General features: G+C 45.3%; 1 protein-coding gene across 5 annotated transcripts in view; it reads right to left on the minus strand.

The window, feature by feature from the left end:
• Positions 1–12,845, minus strand: part of INSC (INSC spindle orientation adaptor protein) — a 133,621-nt gene that overhangs the window by 79,381 nt on the left and 41,395 nt on the right. The window lies entirely within an intron of this gene.

Here is a 12,845-nt window from a genome sequence, read left to right on the forward strand (position 1 = left end):
AACCCAACCTGGAAGACTGTCACTCAGGGCTTTATAAAAACAACACACAGACTCATTTAGAATGACTTATCCTTTGTTAGGCAATGAACTATAAACTGTTTGATAAACAGTTAATTTTTAGGCATAATTATTTATGCGACAAGCTATAAATATTTTACAGCACGGGTAGGCTATTAACTTCCAGCCCGTCTGTATTAAGGCACTGGCAAGGCCCCAGCCGAGTGTGACCGAAGGAAATGTTGCTACTCTGATCTTTTTCAGTTTCTCCACTGTTTCCATTGCCCTGCTTCTGATCTGCTTCCGAATCCCCTGCTGAGCTGCATCAGCACAGGCCTTTCTGTGCATAAGGGTTTTTGTGTAAGTAGCAGGCAATTCTCTGTGCTGCCAACCCTACCCACTCCAAGTTTACATTCTACACGAAGGTTCTACACCCGTCAATGGTGCTGAGCAGCTTGCAACAGCCCTGTTCCTAACTGCAACTGCCCCATCTGTGCAATGCCAGAAACATGAAGGAGGTTTTCTCTCCTTCCAGGGCTTCTACAAATTGCCTCCAGCATCTACCTGCACTGGGCATATCCTCTCTTCCTCTGAGTTTCTCTGCGTCATCTCCCATCTTCATGCACGGACCCTCTGCTCCAAGCTGCAGCAGTGGAAAGGGTTTTCTGAGAACATTACCCAGAAGTCTCCTTCATCACTATTCATCACACCCACTTTATGGTCTATGTGTTCCATCTCCTTTTCTGTTATTTAAACTGTTCAATGTAGCATGTTAAGAGAGTGAATCCTGCATTTCAGATAACACCAGAGGTGCTGGGGAAGACAAGATGGGGCCCACCAATACACCTTGAAGCTAATAATGGGAGGAATTTGTGAAGGAGGCATGGATTATGGTGCTGCTATCACTTGGTCACATCCATTTCTTCAGGCCATGGCCCTCTATCTACAGGAGGGTTTAAGGGTAGAGAACAGATGTGACTATTCTAACAATTTTTTTAATGTAGCATAACTCCAAGGATGCTGTAAAAGAAACTATTGAGCACCTACATACCAGGCACATATCAAATACTTTACATACGATATCTACCTTGCATTCATAGAAGCACGATTTATGATCTGCATTTTACAGAGAAGGAAAAACCACCACTCAGAGGTGCTACTGCTGGTCAATGGCAGTGCCAAGATTTCAGTCCAAGTCTGTCTGACTCCAAAGCCTGTGTTCTCAGCATCTCCCCAATCTGTTCAGCACCCTAATGAAGCTTACTGTCATTTCTGATTCAGAGAGCTAGGAAACCTGAATTTGGTTCCAGGTAACTGTTTCCAGTACAGTGAGCCAATGTGTGTATTTAATAACTGCTTTCTCACAGCTGACTCAGGGCTGTATCTTATCGACTCCAGCATTTTAGATGCCCCTGATTAAGAGAAGATATTATCAACACTCCTGGCCTTTCATTGACATAAATGCCTTATTTTTTAACCTCGAAAAAGGGTATGTGTGTATATGGACTGTCAGAAAGAACATGGCTGGGAGCCATCACCTGTGTCCTCCTCCCACTCCCACTCCTTGGTAGTTACGTGGCTTGCATGGGACACCTGCTGTGGCTCCAGGCCCCCAGCCTTTGTTCTGGTCCCTTTCTCCCCACTTCCCCCTTGCCTTGCTGACTCCTACACATCCTTGAAGTCTTGACCTTAATCTTTCTTCTGAAGGAGCTTTCTCTCTGAGACCTCAATGAATTTATGTCCCTGTCTCCCACATGTCTGTGGCACCTGTCTTTCCACTGTTACACACTGGTCTCAATTATTTATTTGTAACTGTCTGCTTTATTCACAAGACAAGGCAAGGCAGGCCTATCTCTGTCCTGTCCTCCCTATATACCACTCCTAGTACTGGACCTAACATACTGAAGATGCTCAGAGTCTATTTATGGAACTGAATTAAGTTTAAAAATCTATCAAATGGCAATAACAATAACCTATGCTGTCACACCGTCTGTCTCAGTGGGCTTGAGGGAGATAAAAACCCATAATCATCACAGCTACAGTCCTTGAGGATGGGCCCTGTGCCCATGTGGGTTGATCCCCATGTAATATCTCAGTTAGTCCTCATGATGACCCTATCAGGAGGGGACTCTATGATATTATTTCCACAGATGAGGAAATCGAAGCTTAGCAAAGTGGAGTAACCTGAGATCACAGAGCTCATAAGTGGTAAAGTTTGGCTCTGAACCCAGCTCTTTGGACTCTGGACACTGAGTTCCTAAATGCTGCACTAACCTGCTGATGTGTCAACTTGATGTAAAAAATTGACGTATTTAGCTTTGTCTTTCCAAGTCTGTTTTCCTCCCTACTTTAAGGAGAATATTATTATTTACTAAAGCGAACTTGTAAGGGAATTCACAGATCTAATGTATCTGTTCTTCCTGTGCTTCTGGGTAGTTCAATGAACAGCAGGTGAGAGTATACAACTCACCACTAGAGGGATTCCAAGAGCTAGTTGCTACACCATCTGCCAGGCTCCAGAACTGTCCACCACCTGGACCCCTTTCCTCTCCCAAGCTCTAGCTCCACCCCTAAGCCTCAAGCTCTGACCAAGGTTTCTCTATCCCCCAAATGGGGAATCACCTCCACTTTAAGCTGTGCTGACCGCTCTGCCCTCCAAAAGGGCTCTGACATGCAGAGGCCAGGAGAAGTTGACTGTCCCAAGACCCACAGGCAGCCCACGCGGGGACCAAGCCAGGAGCCCTAGTCTCCTCTTGCTTTTTGTGAGCCTTTTCAGAACTAGCCTTGTTCTAAGAGCTTAGGCTACAAAACTGAACAGGAGAAAATCCCAGCCATCACAGAGCTCAGCCATGATCCAAAACAGGCAAGAAACCACCCACAATCAAATCTGGTAATAATTATCCCACTAGCTAATGTGTTGAGTTCTGTTGAGGAGCTAGCAGTTCCCAGGCCCTCTCTTTACATTATCTCCTTGAATCCTGTCCACAGTCCTGTGAGAGAAGTGCTACTGTTACCTTCATTTACAGATGAGGAAACTTCCATCCAGAAAGGTCACATAGTGAGTAATAGCAGAGCCATTACTCGAGCCCAGGCCTCCAGAGTCCAGAGTTTCAATTCTTATCAACTAAACACCACAAACTTCCATCAAGACACTGTGAGCAGGGTAGTCTAGGATCACAGAAGAAGGAGGCCTTGACTTTGCCTGGGAATATTTACACAAAGGAATTGACATTTGACCTGGTTCTTAGAGAACTGACCAGTAAACAAGAGTAGAAGGACTTCCACAGAGAGGGGTCACCATGTACAAAGACCTAGAGGCACAAAATAATAACAGGCAAGAAGTTGTCAGACTAACACGTCGGGGACCTCAGGGAGTGGCCAGAAAGGAGTCTGAAGAGAGAGGCAGGGGCCAGTGAGTCAAACACCTCAAAGGCCAGCATTAAGAATTTGGGTTTAATCCTGTTGGCAATTTGGAGCTGCTGAAAGGATGTTAGACTAGGAAACTAACATTATTTGTACAAAGAGTCAGTAGAAAATGGACCAGAGCAGAGTTCCATCCTAGACAGGAGGTTGGCCTGTGGGGAGATGCTGGTTACAGAACAGAGAGAGAAGACAGAGCCTGAACTGAGGCAGCGGCATGGGATAGGGAGAAGCAGAGGGCCTGGAAGTGGGAAGAGAGGACAGGGAAGTGACAGAGGGGCAAGGATCCGTGTTGACTGCTGGGTTTCTCCTGGAGCTGCCCTTGCTGAGTTAGGACACATAACCCGGGAGAAGCTGGTTTTCGTTTGGTTTGGTTTCAGGGTAAGGCAGTATGACAAGTGGGGAACACAAGGCCACAACAGACATGGGAGCCTACAGGAAGGCCCACCAAAGGGGGTCCCAAGCTTTCCCAGGGAGGCAACCAGGCCTGGTGGACCCCACACGGCCCCACCACGAGCCTGGCTATTCCCAGCCACGGTCTCTGTGCCGCCACATAATAAGCTGCTCTTCTCAATTTTAGAGTCTCCGGACTGTGGCTCATTAAGGTTTGGACTGCGTTAGTGCTGAACATCCCATAATTGCATAGCTTGCCTGACTCTCTGTCATTAGCTCTCTGTCTCTCTGGGCTCGACCTCTCCTATTAGATTTGCTGCCTGACCCCAACTTAAAACGTCTGGTTAAACAGGGCAGCTCTGGCTGTGCAGTGGGGGGCTGCTGCTGCCCCTGCCCCTCCCAACTCCCTCTGGTTCAACTGTCCTCAGCCATGAACTTCTAGCTGCCATCGCACTCTGCATGAAATCTCTCCTTCGCAAATATAGATGAGTGATCCTATTACTCACACAGAGGAAGGGAATTGAAAGTTGAGGTCAAGGCAAATGGACTGGCAGTGAGTCACATCCCCTTCATGGTGGAAAACAACCAGAATCAGGAGGCTGGAGGGTCTCTGGCCAAGGAAGTAGAGAGGCCAGGACTAGGGTTTGGGTTCCTCTGTTCCTGTGGTGAGCTGGAATCTGAACCTGATGCTATAAAATTGTCCCCTGGCCTGGGGAGAACGGAAGGCACCCCTGGCAGAGAGTGTGGGGTTCTCAGCAGATGCCTACTCCCTGAGTAGCCCTTCTCATTGCTCTCTGATGGAGGCTTCCTTAGACATCTGGAACTGGGTGACCAAGTCCTAAAATCTGAGCTTTCTGGAGTCTAGCAGACTCCAAACACAAAGCCCGAGGCAACCACAATCATCTCAACATACCAGCCTACTAGCCAGATGATTTTTTGTTTTTAAGCTGAAATTATCTAGGGTGGAGTTGGGGTGGTAGTAAAGTCTCATACCAAGACACTGCAGTATAAAACAGTTCATTCCCTAAAATATTTCCCCAGGACTGTTTGAAAGTCAGAGGGAGTTGGCCACCCACACAACATAAAGAGAGGCAACTACTACCAACAATAGAGAATCTTCTTTCTGTCTACCAAGCACCCTCTGCCTCAGCCCTCAGAGCAGTCTGATGATTGGAGATTACCATCCTCATTTTACAGATGTAGAAACTGAGGCTCAGAGGAATTATGTAACTAAGATCTGATTGCTAACAGTGATCATCAAGCTAAAATTGATTGAGTGCTTATTAATACTGAGTAGTGTGCTAAGTGCATGATTCTATTGTAATAGTTCACTACCCCTCAAAACAATCCTATGAGGTTCCCAATATTGAGTTTCGCTGGTACAGTGACTTGACCAACATCACACAATGGATAAGTGGAAACAAAGTTCCAGGCAAGGTGAGGCTAGAGCCTTTCTCCTAACTATTATGCTATGTTCTTTGGTGGTCTTGAGCACCAAACTGATATTCAAACCCTCAAATCCAAATCTGGGCTCTTTCAACCATGTGAGATTGCTCTTATAGGACACATTCCCACCTTTTTAAAGTCTGTGATTATTTGAAGATGATGGTGTACCTAGTAATTTTTCAAACCTTTGCCTCACTTCTTTCTGAGGGAGAATGGAGTACATGTTGTTGACCTTCAGGACAAAACTGCTGGTCTTCACCTTGTGATCACAGATTTCTGATGAACTTGTAGCAGAAATACCACTCAAGAAGAAAGCCCTGGAGAGTGTGGAAGTAGTGAACTCAGTGGCAGTGACCCTCTTAGGACTGCCTCAAGTCTCTGCACCCCCTCGTGACCTTGCCCTCCCTTGCCCTTGCCTTGAACTGGACCCTTCATTCTCCAAAGCCCCTCACTGGGGGCCCTTCAGATGCCAAAGGGAAGAGTTTTCCCAGTTGAGCAGACCAGTGCCCTGGCTGCCAGCTATTGGTACCAGCTTCTCATCCCCAGCTTGTCCTGCTGACCTGGTGTCCAGTGTCCAATGGGGTAAATAGTACATAGAAATATATGCCTACTCTTTTCTTGGCTTGTTTTAATTTCTTCTCACTTAGAATGGAACTTAAATGAAAAAAATCTCCCAAGTGTAGAATTTGGATTTCTTTGCCTTATCGGTATGCCACTGCTATGTAAAGTGGGGCGTTCTCTATAAAGGAACACATTACTATTTAAAAAAAAAAAACACTTAAAAACAGCATCCTAAACTTACCAAGCACCCCAGTGGGCTAGGCGCTGGACTAGGTGCTGCAGTTGCACAGAGGAGATGTGCATATGATCTCCATGAGGGCAGGGTTCTTTATTGCACAAGTTCCCTCCACCTAGGACAGTGCCTGGCATCTCATAGGCACTCAATAAACATTTGCTGAATGATAGTAAATAAAATATTATGGCTCATTACACTACATTTGGCATTTTGAGATTAGCAGAGAGAATTATGGGAGCACAGAGAAGGGATGCTTAACTCAAACCAGGGCATCTCAGTAGTTTTCTCACACCAATCTTTAAAGAATGCCCTCAAGTTTACCAGAAAAAAAGAACCAGAATTTGAAGAGGATAAAGTTTCAGACTAAAGAAACACCAGGTACAAAGGAGGGGAGATATGGACTCACATGCTAGGAAATGGCAAGTTTGTAAGTGTAGCCCGAGGGGTGGTGGCAAAGCTAGAAATGACTGGGTGGAAAACTGAGGCTTCTTAGGATGCAGGTTTGTCTGTATAGTACATAGCATTCCACCAATGCAGGTGTTCCCTACCCTCCTTTGAAGACTTCCCCTGGCTCTACCATGACACCTGAATAGGGTACACCCCCAGATGTTAGAGGGCTCCTAAACTACCATTCCTTGCAATTTCCATCCCACTCACAGGCAAACATGAGACCCCCTTTGTGCATTTTGTAGGAAGGAATGGGAATCTCTTGTTTTAGCAGTGAGGTGGCTTTCCAGGCCAAAGGCACTAAACTAGAATATTTGTGTTCAGTAAAAGGACCAGGCCATCCAAAAGTCTTTCAAAGACTTCTAGAATGTGAGCTCTGAAAGGGTCCCTGGGGATACTTCTGTCCATTTCCTCATCCTCAGATGAAGAAACTAAAGCTCAAAAAGGAGGGATTGTCCAAGGACAAACAGCAAGTTAGTGGAAGTCTGGCCCCTGCCACCTAACCCACACTCCCACTGCACTGTGCTATCCTGTAAGAAACTTGATGATGAGACAGGAGACCTGTTCTTCCAGGGAACTTAAAAGCAAACGCTAAAAATATTTCTGAATCATTCTTCTTCAGAAGAAATGAAATGTCTCCCCAATTCTCTGACACCTTCAGCCAATTAAATTTTTTACTCTCACTCAGAGTATTTAAATTAATCAAGACAAATCTCTAGCTTACCCTTTCCCTCCAAACAACAGTTACCTACAAAAACACATGAGAAGAGCTTGCTAAAAACAGAAAAGTGTCTTGGAGAAAGGAACAAAAGCCCAGCTATTTAATTTAATTTCTCATCGTCACCCTGAGACTCCCTAGCCAAGGGTTTGCCGTTTATTCACCAAGCATTTATTAAACACATATTCACTCAACAACCACTTACTAAGCTCCCACTAAATACGTTCTAATCACAGTCAGGAGCACAAATATGAATTTGACCCTCAGGCCCTCAAGACATTTATCATTGAGTGAAGAAGCTAATACACTTCTTTGAAGAGAAGTCGCTATCGGCCTACTCCAGGGCCTGGCTCAAACTAAGTTTTCGGCCCAAAGTGAATCTCGTTTGAGTAAATGAGTGAAAGCATTTTCTGTATTACAGATGATAGCTACATGAAAACTCCACTGGAGAGGGGAGCTTCCAGGATTTACCTACCAGAGGCTGGGTGGGAGAATAAGCTTAAGAAACACAGCCCAGGGAAGAAAGGACTCCACAATGTGGGGAAGGGGCCTGAAGAGGATTGTGATGGTTTCACCCCCCTCTCTGGCCTTATTTTCCCCCATCTTATAAAGAAGAGATTACGTAGAAGAGCTCTGAGGAAGGTTCCAGCAACAACATCCAACATGTCTATGATCCCAGTACCCAGCACTGTATAAGAAGTTAAATACAACCTCTCTTCTTAAAAATAACTATTAAATCATGGTCCCTCTGTCCTGCAAAGGTTGCACACCCTGTATTTCTGTGGATTTTCTTGGCAAATGGGAGAAGGGAGGGAATTTGATTCTAGCTTTGAGTGGCCTTCCTTTCGGCTTAAACAACAGAAAAATATCCAATTATCCCATTTACAATTATAGTGTGCACATTTCACCACAGGCATAGAAAATGACCCACCAGCAGAAAAGCAGCCACAGACCAGAGGTGCACACATGCAAGTCATTATCTATGTGGAGACAGGCTTGCCTCCAATGGCCCCACTGGCTCAGAAAAGCTGGCTGTCTCCCCATCAAGCCAGGGGGATATAGGAGGCTGTCTGCCAGGAGCCCTGGCTCATCTCAGACACCAAGCTAAACAGAAAGCATGTGAACAAGTGATTCAGTCACAGTGAGTCACAGAGGAAAGCCCCAGGTTGCATATTGATTAGGCCAAGACCAAAGGTAATGAATAAATCGTGAGTTCTATGAGGGTGGGGACCTTGACCAACTTGGTATCAATATGTCCCCAAGCATACAGCACCATACAAGGTTCATTATCTAAACGCAATAAATGTTTGTAGAATAATGTTGTTGAAGACTAATGAATAAACAATGACCCAAATAAATGAATAAATGATTGGTTTGTGTAGTGGTCCAAGAACATTGTGGAAAAGAGAGAGACAGGATGGAGCACTGAACAGCACTCCGGTTTAAGAACCAATTAGGAACAGGTATCCTAGCTCTGCTACTCCTGAGATTTGGACATGTAACTTCACCTCCACAAGTCTCAGTTTCCTCCTGGGATGGACATTGTGATGTGCTGCCCAGATTCCCCTTTACAGAAGGTTTTGTTACCCCAGCTGCTGGGAGTGTTTAGCCAACAGCCTTCAGATGTCAGGCCTTCCAGATGGTCATGCCCTTCCTAGAGCTTCTCATTTATTAAAAGAAAAACTTTAGATAAAACAAATTTAAAAGTGTTTAGCCAAGCAAAGGGCAATTCATGAATCAGGCAGCACTCTGAGCCAGAGAGGCCAGTGAGCTCTGCTGCAACCACATGGACAGGGAAGACAGGCTGAATCCAAAAAGAAAGGAAGAAAATGCATGTGATTGCCTAAAGTGGAAAGACTCTAGTTAGAGGTTAGTTGGCAGTTTCTGATTGACAAAGTCTCTAGCTTTCTTTTACTAATTACCCTGGCTTCAGTTTGCTTATACAGAAACTTAAACTGCTGAGGCAGCCCTAGTCCAATGGCCTCCCAATTAAAAAACCTCTTAAATACACTCTGCAGACAGATAAAATGGGACATAAAAGGCCTGGGCATTTCAGCCAATGAAAAACAACTGTGGTTCCAAAGCTCCCTGTGAGGTCAGCTAAGGTCACCAAGCCAACATTGCAGCTCATCTTCACCCTCAGCCCAGTCCTGCTTCCTTCCTCTCCTTGCCACTGGCATTAATCCCAAACGTGCTCCCTAATAACCACCTTGAACTCTTAACTCCACTTCAAAGGCTGCTTCCCAGAGAACCAACCCTATGGCCTCTTGTTTATAAAATACAGGCAAAAAGAATTATACTCATGGGCCACAGTGAAGACTCAATGAATTGCTGTGCATGGCATTAGCCAGCTGTTAGCAAGGGCTTGGAAGTGTGAGCCAGCTTTATTATGGAGGTTATAAAGGCCCATCCATTAAGCAATATTGCCACCTCGACCTTTCACTGGCAGGGACCCAGAGAGAAAATAACAAGATGCCTTAGCTTTAACTGTGGGCAGGAGAAGAAATGAAAGGAAGTGAGAAAGGAAGGGGACATCTGGACATAGCCCTGCATGCACCCTGGCCTCCAACTAACCCCCCAGAAACCTTCCCATAAAGACAGTTAAATCAAAGGACTGGACTATCGGGATTCCTGTAGAAAAAAGGACCAGGCTTTGATGGTGGAGGGCACAGCCCTGGGAGTGTGCAGATGGGTGCATATAGCTGAGTTCCAGCAGCACTACCATGCCCTGAGCCAGCAGGAACTTCTGCTGGAACTTCCCAGATGGAAAGACGACCAGAGACCAAATCCAGAGACCAAGGAACAAATGAAGACCAGCCAGGGACATAGCAGCCACTGTCTACTGCTGTCCAGGGAGATCATATCTGTTCCCCTTCACTCCCACCAATAAATCCTTGACCTTCTAGGGAGGAACCTGAACTTGAGATTGCAGCATTTTTCACTACGTGGTAGGGGTGGGTGAGTGGGTAGGATCTTGTTTCTATCACTGGTGGCCTGGGAAAATGAGGGTTGTGCACTACAAAGAAGCTAAGTCCCTGGAAAGATCTTCCTTCCTGGATCCAAGCACTTACGTTTCCATTTAAAGCACTCATCATTCCATCATGTTATAGAAGATAAAACTGGTGCTCACACAGGTTAAGGAGCTGCCCAAGGTCACAAAGCTGGTAAGAAGTGAGCTGGATTTGAACTCAAGTCTAATTCCAAGGTCTACATGCTTTCAACCACTTAGGCTAACATTAAAGATTCTAAGAGAATGGTACAATTATTTTATTGCTTTCAAATATAAACGTGTCCTAGCAGATTTGGATGTGCTCAGAGCTGAGGACCACTGCACCCCCACCAGGCCACCTCCCATTGCTCATGCCAATTCAGCATGGGATCACAACCCCTAGCCTAGGGGACTGTTGCTCCCTACCCCCTGCAATCTCCCAGAAGTCTGCACCTAGAACAGGCCTTTTGCCGCTATTTTCCCACAGGAGTCTCAAATGCTAATGGCCTAACCCACTTGATTCACCCAGACTGCTGGAATATTCCATGCAACACAACAGTACTTGTTTATTTATTTATTTATTTATTTTTGTACATGGAGGTGAACAACAGCACTGCAAAATGAAATTCAGTGTCAGTGGAACACAACAGAAGGAAGTCAATTATCCAACATTAATTATTTACTCGGAGACAATAACCATGGTGTTATTCCCCATGAGAGAGGCCTCTGAAGCTTGGAGCAGGAGGAAAGAAAAGGCGGCTGATTGTCTGCCTATAATGTGGCATCAGATTGAACAATAATTTGATTCCTAAATCACTTTTATGTAATTTAATTTCCTGTCACCCTTGAAAATTCTGAGGAGGTTTGAAGTAGGGAAGAAGAAGGGAGAGAGGAGTAGTTCCGAGGGTCCCAAGCAGGGGCAGAATCTGATCTTTGCACCACATTCTCTACACAGGGGACCTATGCCTCCTCTGCAGAAAGAGAATTTAACATGAACTAAGCAAGTCCTATGTGCCAGGCAGGTGCTTTATTCATATTATTTTAAACCCTCCTAACAACACAATGATACAAATATAAAGAAGAAACTGAAGACCAAAGTTACAGCTAATAAGGAGCAGAACCGAGAAGCAAGTAGAGGCCCTCGGGCTCCTAACTACTGCCCTGAACTGCCCTCCGATTATGGCTCCCTCAGCGCCAGCACAGGCTCAGATGTGACCTTCTCAGGACCACAGGTGTGTGTGGAAGGACCTGTGGCCCTGTGGCCAGAGCCCCATGTGGCTACACAGTCCCCAACCTACTCGATGTGCGGGTCAGGGCAGGGAGACTTAGACTTCACTTTTTCCAGAATACTTCCACTTTTTCGTAGTTTAGAATATTAGGTTGTTAGGAGTATCTGTGATTCCTATGCTCCAGTCTTCTGCTGAGGGTAAAGGATCATGAGAAAGGTTTCTGGAAGAATTCCTTGAGATCACCCACACATAAAGGACAGTAAACAATGGTCCCCCGTGTAGCTCTCAATGTGTGACAGACACTTTGCATTTATAAATTCATTTAATCCTCACATTAGCCCTATGAAGGAGGTGCTATTGCTATTGCTGCCCCTGTTCTCAACCTGAAGAAATGGAGGAGCAGCTGGGTGGGCTCCAGAACTTGCACAGGCACACAGCTGGTATGAAGTGGAGCTCAGCTTTGAAGCCAAGTGGTCATGTGTCCGATACCTGTGAGATACAGGTCTGTATCTCACCATCTCCAAATTGTACCTTAGAGGTGCTGCATGCAAAGATAACTGGGTCCCCATATGCTCCCTTATTTTCAGCTTCCAGCTGCACGGAAAATTCTTAATTACATTTCTAATGGTGTTTGAGTCCTCAGGAACAAGTATGAACTGTATGTCACGTCCTAAATCTTCTTTTGGACGGCAATGATGGCTTTGGAGGGGAGCAGCTTGGTGCCTGCACACAGCATTAACCTGGTTCCAGCAGACCTTTATAAACAATAATCTTTTCTGATTTTAAAAGTAACACATACTCAAAAAAAATTACTCAATAATAAAAAAAAAATGTAGAGATCGATGATGTAGTAAGTTCAAATCCCTGGTAATTCAGGTAAGGGATTGAGGATAAAGATTAAGGTGTTAGTGACACATGTAATATGTACAACAAAACTTTACAAAACAAAACAGTGATTTAACAGTCTTACAAAGGCTACTTTGGATTCTGTTGTCTCAAGGCAGCCCCTCAGAATTTCTCAGGAAAATAAAAAAGGACTAAGCAGAAGCCCTGAGCACCCTAAGGTTGCCAAGTTCCTCCATAGACGAATCTACATGAAAGTGACCAACTGTCCAGATTTGCCCAAGACTATGGAGTTTTCAGGGACACAGGACTTTCATGCCAAAATAAAGATCATCTTCAGTAAACCTCAACAGCTAGTCAGCCTGGATCTGGTGCCCTGGTACTGTCACCACTGGTTCTGGTTTGAGTCCAGGACCAGCCAGGTGAAATCTACACCAACCTCTCCATACCTTTCAGCTGTGTGCAGGCCCCTCTGGTGGCCCTAGGTCTCTCCTTCTTCAGATAAATGTCCCTGAGCTCTTCTCAGCTCACCATCGTGGCCTCATTTTCAGCTCAGTGTATGCCTCC

This window comes from Nycticebus coucang, chromosome 14, assembly GCF_027406575.1.
Source record: "Nycticebus coucang isolate mNycCou1 chromosome 14, mNycCou1.pri, whole genome shotgun sequence".
In the NCBI taxonomy this organism is placed as follows: Eukaryota; Metazoa; Chordata; class Mammalia; order Primates; family Lorisidae; genus Nycticebus; species Nycticebus coucang.